Source organism: Dermacentor variabilis, chromosome 7, assembly GCF_050947875.1.
Source record: "Dermacentor variabilis isolate Ectoservices chromosome 7, ASM5094787v1, whole genome shotgun sequence".
NCBI classification, from domain to species: domain Eukaryota; kingdom Metazoa; phylum Arthropoda; class Arachnida; order Ixodida; family Ixodidae; genus Dermacentor; species Dermacentor variabilis.
In genome coordinates this window covers 173,773,657-173,784,611 of record NC_134574.1, presented here as the reverse complement: position 1 = coordinate 173,784,611, position 10,955 = coordinate 173,773,657, and the positions used below count along the sequence as shown (strand labels likewise).

General features: G+C 43.3%; 2 long non-coding RNA genes across 2 annotated transcripts; both read left to right on the top strand.

Annotated features, from left to right (window-relative positions):
• The first annotated feature begins 3,306 nt into the window (after positions 1-3,306).
• On the top strand, positions 3,307-3,803 carry LOC142587276 (uncharacterized). Its single transcript, XR_012829430.1, has 3 exons — positions 3,307-3,365; positions 3,526-3,583; positions 3,746-3,803. It is a non-coding gene; the product is annotated as an uncharacterized LOC142587276 (long non-coding RNA).
• A 1,920-nt stretch (positions 3,804-5,723) lies between these two features.
• Positions 5,724-6,656, top strand: LOC142587275 (uncharacterized). Its single transcript, XR_012829429.1, has 3 exons — positions 5,724-5,782; positions 6,165-6,442; positions 6,605-6,656. It is a non-coding gene; the product is annotated as an uncharacterized LOC142587275 (long non-coding RNA).
• The last annotated feature ends 4,299 nt before the right edge of the window (positions 6,657-10,955 follow it).

Below are 10,955 nucleotides of genomic sequence, written 5' to 3'. Positions count from 1 at the left end.
CTCCAAGTTAGGAGCGGGATGCAAATGTTTATCTCGGCTCTCGTAAGTTCAAAAGCACCATCACCACAATCACCAAGGATGAAAATCCTTCTACTTATTCCCTGGTAAAAATGTAGTTAGTCACTGCACCAACCCTTCATGATTCCCTAAGAGGAAAACATCTGTTCTGACTGCACTATGAAAAATACATTATTCTGACAATATTAGTGGCTCTGTAGTCGTGCCAGCTATTTCGACGTCTATGTTTACGTAGTAGTTCTGCGGAAACCCGCAAGGCGGAGAGAAGTAATGAATAAAGGGACAATGAGACATCCACGCTTTCGTAGCAATTGCTACAAAGGAAACCCATACGGGTTCCTCGAAAGAAAAGCCTCATAGTTGAAGAAAAATTCGTCCCTTTATTCATCTATGTTTACTCATTACAGGTCCAAGCGTGTCACCATCATGATCAACACTGATGTAAATCTTTCCACTTGTTCTCTGGTAATAATGGACTTGGTTCACTGCACCAATACCTCTTGAATTAAGAAGAAAACAGCCATTTTGACTGCACTGTGAAATTTATACACTATCCGGACAATATTAGTGCCTGTCTTAAATGCCAGCAGCTTCAGAATGTGTTCATCTCAAATCTCTCATTGCAGGCTCATAGGTATCACCATTAAGATGACCATAGATGGAAATCCATCGATGGATCATCATAGGTGAAAATCCTTCCAATTATTCCCTGGTAAGAATAGACTCTATCACTGCATCAGTCCTTGATTTCTCATGAGGAAAACAGCTAGTTTGATTACACTATGAAAAATTATACGCTATTCTGACAGTATTAGTGGTTCTGTAGATGTGGTAGCTGTTTCAACGTGTGCTCAACTTAGCTAATTGCAGAGTCGAGGGTGTAACCATCACAATCGCCATGGATGAGAATGCTGCCACTTATTCCCCGGTAAGAATAGACTCCGTCACTGCATCAGTCCTTCATTTCTCATGAGGAAAAGAGCTAATTTGATTCCACTATGAAAAATTATATGCAATTCTGACAGTATTAGTGGTTCTCTACATGTGGTAGCTGTTTCAGCGTGGGCTCATCTTAGCTCTCTGATTGCAGAGTCGAGGGTGTCGCCGTCACGATCGCCATGGATGAGAATGCTGCCACTTATTCCCTAGTAAGGATAGACTTGGTCACTGCATCAGTCCTCGATTTCTCATGAGGAAAACAGCTAGTTTGTATGCACTATGAAAAATTATACGCTATTCTGACACTATTAGTGGTTCTGTAGGTGTGGTAGCTGTTTCAACGTGTGCTCAACTTAGCTATCTTATTCCAGAGGTGAGGGTGTAACCATCACGATCACCATGGATGAGAATGCTGTGATTTATACCCCGGTAAGAATAGACTCCGTCACTGCATCAGTCCTTCATTTCTCATGAGGAAAACAGCTAGTTTGATTGCACTATGAAAAATTATACGCTATTCTGACAGTATTAGTGGTTCTGTAGATGTGGTAGCTGTTTCAACGTGTGCTCAACTTAGCTCTCTCATTGCAGTGTTGAGGGTGTAACCATCACGATCACCATGGATGAGAATGCTGTGATTTATACCCCAGTAAGAATAGACTCCGTCACTGCATCAGTCCTTCATTTCTCATGAGGAAAACAGCTAGTTTGATTGCACTATGAAAAATGGTACGCTATTCTGACAGTATTAGTGCTTCTGTAGAAGTGGTAGCTGTTTCAGTGTGGGCTCATCTTATCTCTCTCATTGCAGAGTCGACGGTGTCACCATCACGATCGCCATGGATGAGAATGCTGCCACTTATACCCTGGTAAGAATAGACTTAGTCACTGCATCACTCCTTGATGTCTCATGAGGAAAAGAGCTAATTTGATTGCACTGTGAAAAATCATACGCTATTCTGACGATGTTAGTGGCTCTGTAGATGTGGTAGCTGTTTCAATGTGTGCTCATCTCAGCTCTCTCATTGCAGAGTCGAGGTTGTCACCATCATGATCGCCATGGATGAGAATGCTGCCACTTATACCCTGGTAGGAATAGACTTAGTCACTGCGTATCTCCTTGATGTCTCATGAGGAAAACAGCTAGTTTGATTGCACTATGAAAAATTATACGCTATTCTGACCGTATTAGTGGTTCTGTAGATGTGATAGCTGTTTCAACGTGTGCTCATCTTAGCTCTCTCATTGCAGAGTCGAGGGTGTCACTATCACGATCGCCATGGATGAGAATGCTGCCACTTATACCCTGGTAAGAATAGACTTAGTCACTGCATCACTCCTTGATGTCTCATGAAGAAAAGAGCTAATTTGATTGCACTGTGAAAAATCATACGCTATTCTGACGGTATCAGTGGCTCTGTAGATGTGGTAGCTGTTTCAATGTTTGCTCATGTTAGCTCTCTCATTGCAGAGTCGAGGGTGTCACCATCACGATCGCCATGGATGAGAATGCTGCCACATATACCCTGGTAGGAATAGACTTAGTCACTGCATATCTCCTTGATGTCTCATGAGGAAAACAGCTAGTTTGATTGCACTGTGAAAAATTATACGCTATTCTGACGGTATTAGTGGCTTTGTAGATGTGGTAGCTGTTTCAACGTGCGCTCATCTGAGCTCTCTAATTGCAGCGTCGAGGTTGTCACCATCACGATCGCCATGGATGAGAATGCTGCCACTTATACCCTGGTAAGAATAGACTTAGTCACTGCATCACTCTTGATGTCTCATGAGGAAAAGAGCTAATTTGATTGCACTGTGAAAAATCATACGCTATTCTGATGGTATTAGTGGCTTTGTACATGTGGTAGCTGTTTCAACATGTGCTCATCTTAGCTCTCTCATTGCAGAGTCGAGGGTGTCACCATCACGATCGCCATGGATGAGAATGCTGCCACTTATTCCCCGGTAAGAATAGACTCCGTCACTGCATCAGTCCTTCATTTCTCATGAGGAAAACAGCTTGTTTGATTGCACTATGAAAAATTATACGCTATTCTGACAGTATTAGTGGTTCTGTAGATGTGGTAGCTGTTACAGCGTGGGCTCATCTTAGCTCTCTCATTGCAGAGTCGAGGGTGTCACCATCACGATCGCCATTGATGAGAATGCTGCCACTTATACCATGGTAAGGATAGACTTGGTCACTGCATCACTCCTTGATGTCTCATGAGGAAAACAGCTAGTTTGATTGCACTATGAAAAATTATACGCTATTCTGACCGTATTAGTGGTTCTGTAGATGTGATAGCTGTTTCAACGTGTGCTCATCTTAGCTCTCTCATTGCAGAGTCGAGGGTGTCACCATCACGATCGCCATGGATGAGAATTGCGCCACTTATACCCTGGTAAGAATAGACTGTCACTGCATCACTCCTTGATGTCTCATGAGAAAGAGAGCTAATTTGATTGCTCTGTGAAAAATGATATGCTATTCTGACGGTATTAGTGGCTCTATAGATGTGGTAGCTGTTTCAACGTGTGCTCATCTTAGCTCTCTCATTGCAGAGTCGAGGGTGTCACCATCATATTCGCCATGGGTGAGAATGCTGCCACTTATTCCCTGGTAAGGATAGACTTAGTCACTGCATCTGTCCTAGATTTCTCATGAGAAAAACAGCTAATTTGAGTGCACAGTGAAAAATGAAACACTATTCTGACGGTATTAGTGGCTCTGTAGATGTGGTAGCTGTTTCAACGTGTGCTCATCTTAGCTCTCTCATTGCAGAGTCGAGGGTGTCACCATCACGATCGCCATGGATGAGAATGCTGCCACTTATACCCTGGTAAGAATAGACTTAGTCACTGCATCACTCCTTGATGTCTCATGAAAAAAAGAGCTAATTTGATTGCACTGTGAAAAATCATACGCTATTCTGACGGTATTAGTGGCTCTGTAGATGTGGTAGCTGTTTCAATGTTTGCTCATGTTAGCTCTCTCATTGCAGAGTCGAGGGTGTCACCATCACGATCGCCATGGATGAGAATGCTGCCACATATACCCTGGTAGGAATAGACTTAGTCACTGCATATCTCCTTGATGTCTCATGAGGAAAACAGCTAGTTTGATTGCACTGTGAAAAATTATACGCTATTCTGACGGTATTAGTGGCTTTGTAGATGTGGTAGCTGTTTCAACGTGCGCTCATCTGAGCTCTCGTAATTGCAGCGTCGAGGTTGTCACCATCACGATTGCCATGGATGAGAATGCTGCCACTTATACCCTGGTAAGAATAGACTTAGTCACTGCATCACTCTTGATGTCTCATGAGGAAAAGAGCTAATTTGATTGCACTGTGAAAAATCATACACTATTCTGATGGTATTAGTGGCTTTGTACATGTGGTAGCTGTTTCAACATGTGCTCATCTTAGCTCTCTCATTGCAGAGTCGAGGGTGTCACCATCACGGTCGCCATGGATGAGAATTGCGCCACTTATACCCTGGTAAGAATAGACTCCGTCACTGCATCAGTCCTTCATTTCTCATGAGGAAAACAGCTAGTTTGATTGCACTATGAAAAATTATACGCTATTCTGACAGTATTAGTGGTTCTGTAGATGTGGTAGCTGTTACAGCGTGGGCTCATCTTAGCTCTCTCATTGCAGAGTCGAGGGTGTCACCATCACGATCGCCATGGATGAGAATGCTGCCACTTATACCATGGTAAGGATAGACTTGGTCACTGCATCACTCCTTGATGTCTCATGAGGAAAACAGCTAGTTTGATTGCACTATGAAAAATTATACGCTATTCTGACGGTATTAGTGGCTCTGTAGCTGTGGTAGCTGTTTCAACGTGCGCTCATCTTAGCTTTCTCATTGCAGCGTCGAGGGTGTCATCATCGCGATCGCCATGGATGAGAATGCTGCCACTTATACCCTGGTAAGAATAGACTTAGTCACTGCATCAGTCCTTGATTTCTCATGAGGAAAACAGCTAGTTTGATTGCGCTATGAAAGATTATACGCTATAGTGATAGTATTAGTGGTTCAGTAGGTGTGGCAGCTGTTTCAACGTGTGCTCATCTTAGCTCTCTCATTGCAGAGTGGAGGGTGTCACCATTACGTTCGCCATGGATGAGAATGCTGCCACTTATGCCCTGGTAAGGATAGACTTGGTCACTGCATCAGTCCTTGATTTCTCATGAGGAAAACAGCTAGTTTGATTGCACTATGAAAGATTATACGCTATACTGATAGTATTAGTGGTTCAGTAGATGTGGCAGCTGTTACAGCGTGGGCTCATCTTAGCTCTCTCATTGCAGAGTCGAGGGTGTCACCATCGCGATCGCCATGGATGAGAATGCTGCCACTTATACCCTGGTAAGGATAGACTTGGTCACTGCATCACTCCTTGATTTCTCATGAGGAAAACAGCTAGTTGACAACACTATGAAAAATTATACGCTATTCTGACACTATTAGTGGTTCTGTAGATCTGGTAGCTGTTTCAACGTGTGCTCAACTTAGCTCTCTCATTGCAGAGTTGAGGGTGTAACCATCAAGATCACCATGGATGAGAATGCTGTGATTTATACCCCGGTAAGAATAGACTCCGTCACTGCATCAGTCCTTCATTTCTCATGAGGAAAACAGCTAGTTTGATTGCACTATGAAAAATTATACGCTATTCTGACAGTATTAGTGGTTCTCTAGATGCGGTAGCTGTTACAGCGTGCGCTCATCTTAGCTCTCTCATTGCAGAGCCGAGGGTGTCACTTTCACGATCGCCATGGATGAGAATGCTGCCACTTATACCCTGGTAAGAATAGACTTAGTCACTGCATCAGTCCTTCATTTCTCATCAGGAAAACAGCTAGTTTGACTGCACTATGAAAAATGGTACGCATTTCTGACACTATTAGTGGTTCTGTAGATGTGGTAGCTGTTTCAACGTGTGCTCAACTTAGCTCTCTCATATCAGAGTTGAGGGTGTAACCATCACGATCACCATGGATGCGAATGCTGTGATTTATACCCTGGTAAGGATAGACTTGGTCACTGCATCAGTCCTTCATTTCTCATGATGAAAACAGCTAGTTTGATTGCACTATGAAAGATTATACGCTATACTGATAGTATTAGTGGTTCAGTAGATGTGGCAGCTGTTTCAACGTGTGCTCATCTTAGCTCTCTCATTGCAGAGTCGAGGGTGTCACCATCACGATCGCCATGGATGAGAATGCTGCCACTTATACCCTGGTAGGAATAGACTCCATCACTGCATCAGTCCTTGATTTATCATGAGGAAAACAGCTAGTTTGACTGCACTATGAACAATTATACGCTATTCTGACGGTATTAGTGGCTCTGTAGATGTGGTAGCTGTTTCAACGTGCGCTCATCTTAGCTTTCTCATTGCAGCGTCGAGGGTGTCATCATCACGATCGCCATGGATGAGAATGCTGCCACTTATACCCTGGTAAGAATAGACTTCGTCACTGCATCAGTCCTTCATTTCTCATCAGGAAAACAGCTAGTTTGACTGCACTATGAAAAATGGTACGCTATTCTGACAGTATTAGTGCTTCTGTAGATGTGGTAGCTGTTTCAGTGTGGGCTCATCTTATCTCTCTCATTGCAGAGTCGACGGTGTCACCATCACGATCGCCATGGATGAGAATGCTGCCACTTATACCCTGGTAAGGATGGACTCCGTCACTGCATCAGTCCTTCATTTCTCATGAGGCAAACAGCTAGTTTGATTGCACTATGAAAAATTATACGCTATTCTGACAGTATTAGTGGTTCTGTAGATGCGGTAGCTGTTACAGCGTGCGCTCATCTGAGCTCTCTCATTGCAGAGTTGAGGGTGTAACCATCACGATCACCATGGATGCGAATGCTGTGATTTATACCACGGTAAGAATAGACTCTGTCACTGCATCAGTCCTTCATTTCTCATGAGGAAAACAGCTAGTTTGATTGCACTATGAAAAATTATACGCTATTCTGACCGTATTAGTGGTTCTGTAGATGTGGTAGCTGTTTCAACGTGTGCTCAACTTAGCTATCTCATTCCAGAGGTGAGGGTGTAGCCATCACGATCACCATGGATGAGAATGCTGCCACTTATACCCTGGTAAGAATAGACTTAGTCACTGCATCAGTCCTTCATTTCTCATCAGGAAAACAGCTAGTTTGACTGCACTATGAAAAATGGTACGCTATTCTGACAGTATTAGTGCTTCTGTAGATGTGGTAGCTGTTTCAGTGTGGGCTCATCTTATCTCTCTCATTGCAGAGTCGACGGTGTCACCATCACGATCGCCATGGATGAGAATGCTGCCACTTATACCCTGGTAAGGATAGACTTGGTCACTGCATCAGTCCTTGATTTCTCATGAGGAAAACAGCTAGTTTGATTGCGCTATGAAAGATTATACGCTATAGTGATAGTATTAGTGGTTCAGTAGATGTGGTAGCTGTTACAGCGTGGGCTCATCTTAGCTCTCTCATTGCAGAGTCGAGGGTGTCACCATCGCGATCGCCATGGATGAGAATGCTGCCACTTATACCCTGGTAAGGATAGACTTGGTCACTGCATCACTCCTTGATTTCTCATGAGGAAAACAGCTAGTTGACAACACTATGAAAAATTATACGCTATTCTGACACTATTAGTGGTTCTGTAGATCTGGTAGCTGTTTCAACGTGTGCTCAACTTGGCTCTCTCATTGCAGAGTTGAGAGTGTAACCATCAAGATCACCATGGATGAGAATGCTGTGATTTATACCCCGGTAAGAATAGACTCCGTCACTGCATCAGTCCTTCATTTCTCATGAGGAAAACAGCTAGTTTGATTGCACTATGAAAAATTATACGCTATTCTGACAGTATTAGGGGTTCTCTAGATGCGGTAGCTGTTACAGCGTGCGCTCATCTTAGCTCTCTCATTGCAGAGTCGAGGGTGTCACTTTCACGACCGCCATGGATGAGAATGCTGCCACTTATACCCTGGTAAGGATAGACTTGGTCACTGCATCACTCCTTGATTTCTCATGAGGAAAACAGCTAGTTTGACTGCACTATGAAAAATTATACGCATTTCTGACACTATTAGTGGTTCTGTAGATGTGGTAGCTGTTTCAACGTGTGCTCAACTTAGCTCTCTCATATCAGAGTTGAGGGTGTAACCATCACGATCACCATGGATGCGAATGCTGTGATTTATACCCCGGTAAGAATAGACTCTGTCACTGCATCAGTCCTTCATTTCTCATGAGGAAAACAGCTAGTTTGATTGCACTATGAAAAATTATACGCTATTCTGACCGTATTAGTGGTTCTGTAGAAATTGGTAGCTGTTACAGTGTGGGTTCACCTTAGCTCTCTCATTGCAGAGTCGAGGGTGTCACCATCACGATCGCCATGGATGAGAATGCTGCCACTTATACCCTGGTAAGGATAGACTTGGTCACTGCATCAGTCCTTCATTTCTCATGATGAAAACAGCTAGTTTGATTGCACTATGAAAGATTATACGCTATACTGATAGTATTAGTGGTTCAGTAGATGTGGCAGCTGTTTCAACGTGTGCTCATCTTAGCTCTCTCATTGCAGAGTCGAGGGTGTCACCATCACGATCGCCATGGATGAGAATGCTGCCACTTATACCCTGGTAAGAATAGTCTCAGTCACTGCATCACTCCTTGATGTCTCATGAGGAAAAGAGCTAATTTGATTGCACTGTGAAAAATCATACGCTATTCTGACAGTATTAGTGCTTCTGTAGATGTGGTAACTGTTTCAGTGTGGGCTCATCTTATCTCTCTCATTGCAGAGTCGACGGTGTCACCATCACGATCGCCATGGATGAGAATGCTGCCACTTATACCCTGCTAAGAATAGACTCTGTCACAACATCAGTCCTTGATTTCTCATGAGGGAAACAGCTAGTTTGATTGCACTATGAAAAATTATACGCTATTCTGACAGTATTAGTGGTTCTGTAGATGTGGTAGCTGTTTCAACGTGTGCTCAACTTAGCTCTCTGATTGCAGAGTCGAGAGTGTCACCATCACGATCGCCATGGATGAGAATGCTGCCACTTATACCCTGGTAAGAATAGTCTTAGTCACTGCATCACTCCTTGATGTCTCATTAGGAAAACAGCTCGTTTGATTGCACTATGAAAAATTATACGCTATTCTGACACTATTTGTGGTTCTGTAGATGTGGTAGCTGTTTCAACGTGTGCTCAACTTAGCTATCTCATTCCAGAGGTGAGGGTGTAACCATCACGATCACCATGGATGAGAATGCTGTGATTTATACCCCGGTAAGAATAGACTCCGTCACTGCATCAGTCCTTCATTTCTCATGAGGAAAACAGCTAGTTTGATTGCACTATGAAAGATTATACGCTATTCTGACGATATTAGTGGATCTGTAGATGTGGTAGCTGTTTCAATGTGTGCTCATCTCAGCTCTCTCATAGCAGAGTCGAGGGTGTCACCATCATGATCGCCATGGATGAGAATGCTGCCACTTATACCCTGGTAGGAATAGACTTAGTCACTGCATCACTCCTTGATGTCTCATGAGGAAAACAGCTAGTTTGATAGCACTATGAAAAATTATACACTATTCTGACGATATTAGTGGTTCTGTAGATGTGGTAGCTGTTTCAGCGTGGGCTCATCTTAGCTCTCTCATTGCAGAGTCGAGGGTGTCACCATTACGTTCGCCATAGATGAGAATGCTGCCACTTATAACCTGGCAAGAATAGACTCCGTCACTGCATCACTCCTTGATGTCTCATGAGGAAAACAGCTAGTTTGATTGCACTATGAAAAATTATACGCTATTCTGACGGTATTAGTGGCTCTGTAGATGTGGTAGCTGTTTCAACGTGCGCTCTTCTTAGCTTTCTCATTGCAGCGTCGAGGGTGTCATCATCACGATCGCCATGGATGAGAATGCTGCCACTTATACCCTGGTAAGAATAGACTTAGTCACTGCATCACTCCTTGATTTCTCATGAGGAAAACAGCTAGTTTGACTGCACTATGAAAAATTATACGCTACTCTGACACTATTAGTGGTTCTGTAGATGTGGTAGCTGTTTCAACGTGTGCTCAACTTAGCTCCCTCATTGCAGAGTTGAGGGTGTAACCATCACGATCACCATGGATGAGAATGCTGTGATTTATACCCCGGTAAGAATAGACTCCGTCACTGCATCAGTCCTTCATTTTTCATCAGGAAAACAGCTAGTTTGACTGCACTATGAAAAATTATACGCTATTCTGACACTATTAGTGGTTCTGTAGATCTGGTAGCTGTTTCAACGTGTGCTCAACTTAGCTCTCTCATTGCAGAGTTGAGAGTGTAACCATCAAGATCACCATGGATGAGAATGCTGTGATTTATACCCCGGTAAGAATAGACTCCGTCACTGCATCAGTCCTTCATTTCTCATGAGGAAAACAGCTAGTTTGATTGCACTATGAAAAATTATACGCTATTCTGACAGTATTAGGGGTTCTCTAGATGCGGTAGCTGTTACAGCGTGCGCTCATCTTAGCTCTCTCATTGCAGAGTCGAGGGTGTCACTTTCACGACCGCCATGGATGAGAATGCTGCCACTTATACCCTGGTAAGGATAGACTTGGTCACTGCATCACTCCTTGATTTCTCATGAGGAAAACAGCTAGTTTGACTGCACTATGAAAAATTATACGCATTTCTGACACTATTAGTGGTTCTGTAGATGTGGTAGCTGTTTCAACGTGTGCTCAACTTAGCTCTCTCATATCAGAGTTGAGGGTGTAACCATCACGATCACCATGGATGCGAATGCTGTGATTTATACCCCGGTAAGAATAGACTCTGTCACTGCATCAGTCCTTCATTTCTCATGAGGAAAACAGCTAGTTTGATTGCACTATGAAAAATTATACGCTATTCTGACCGTATTAGTGGTTCTGTA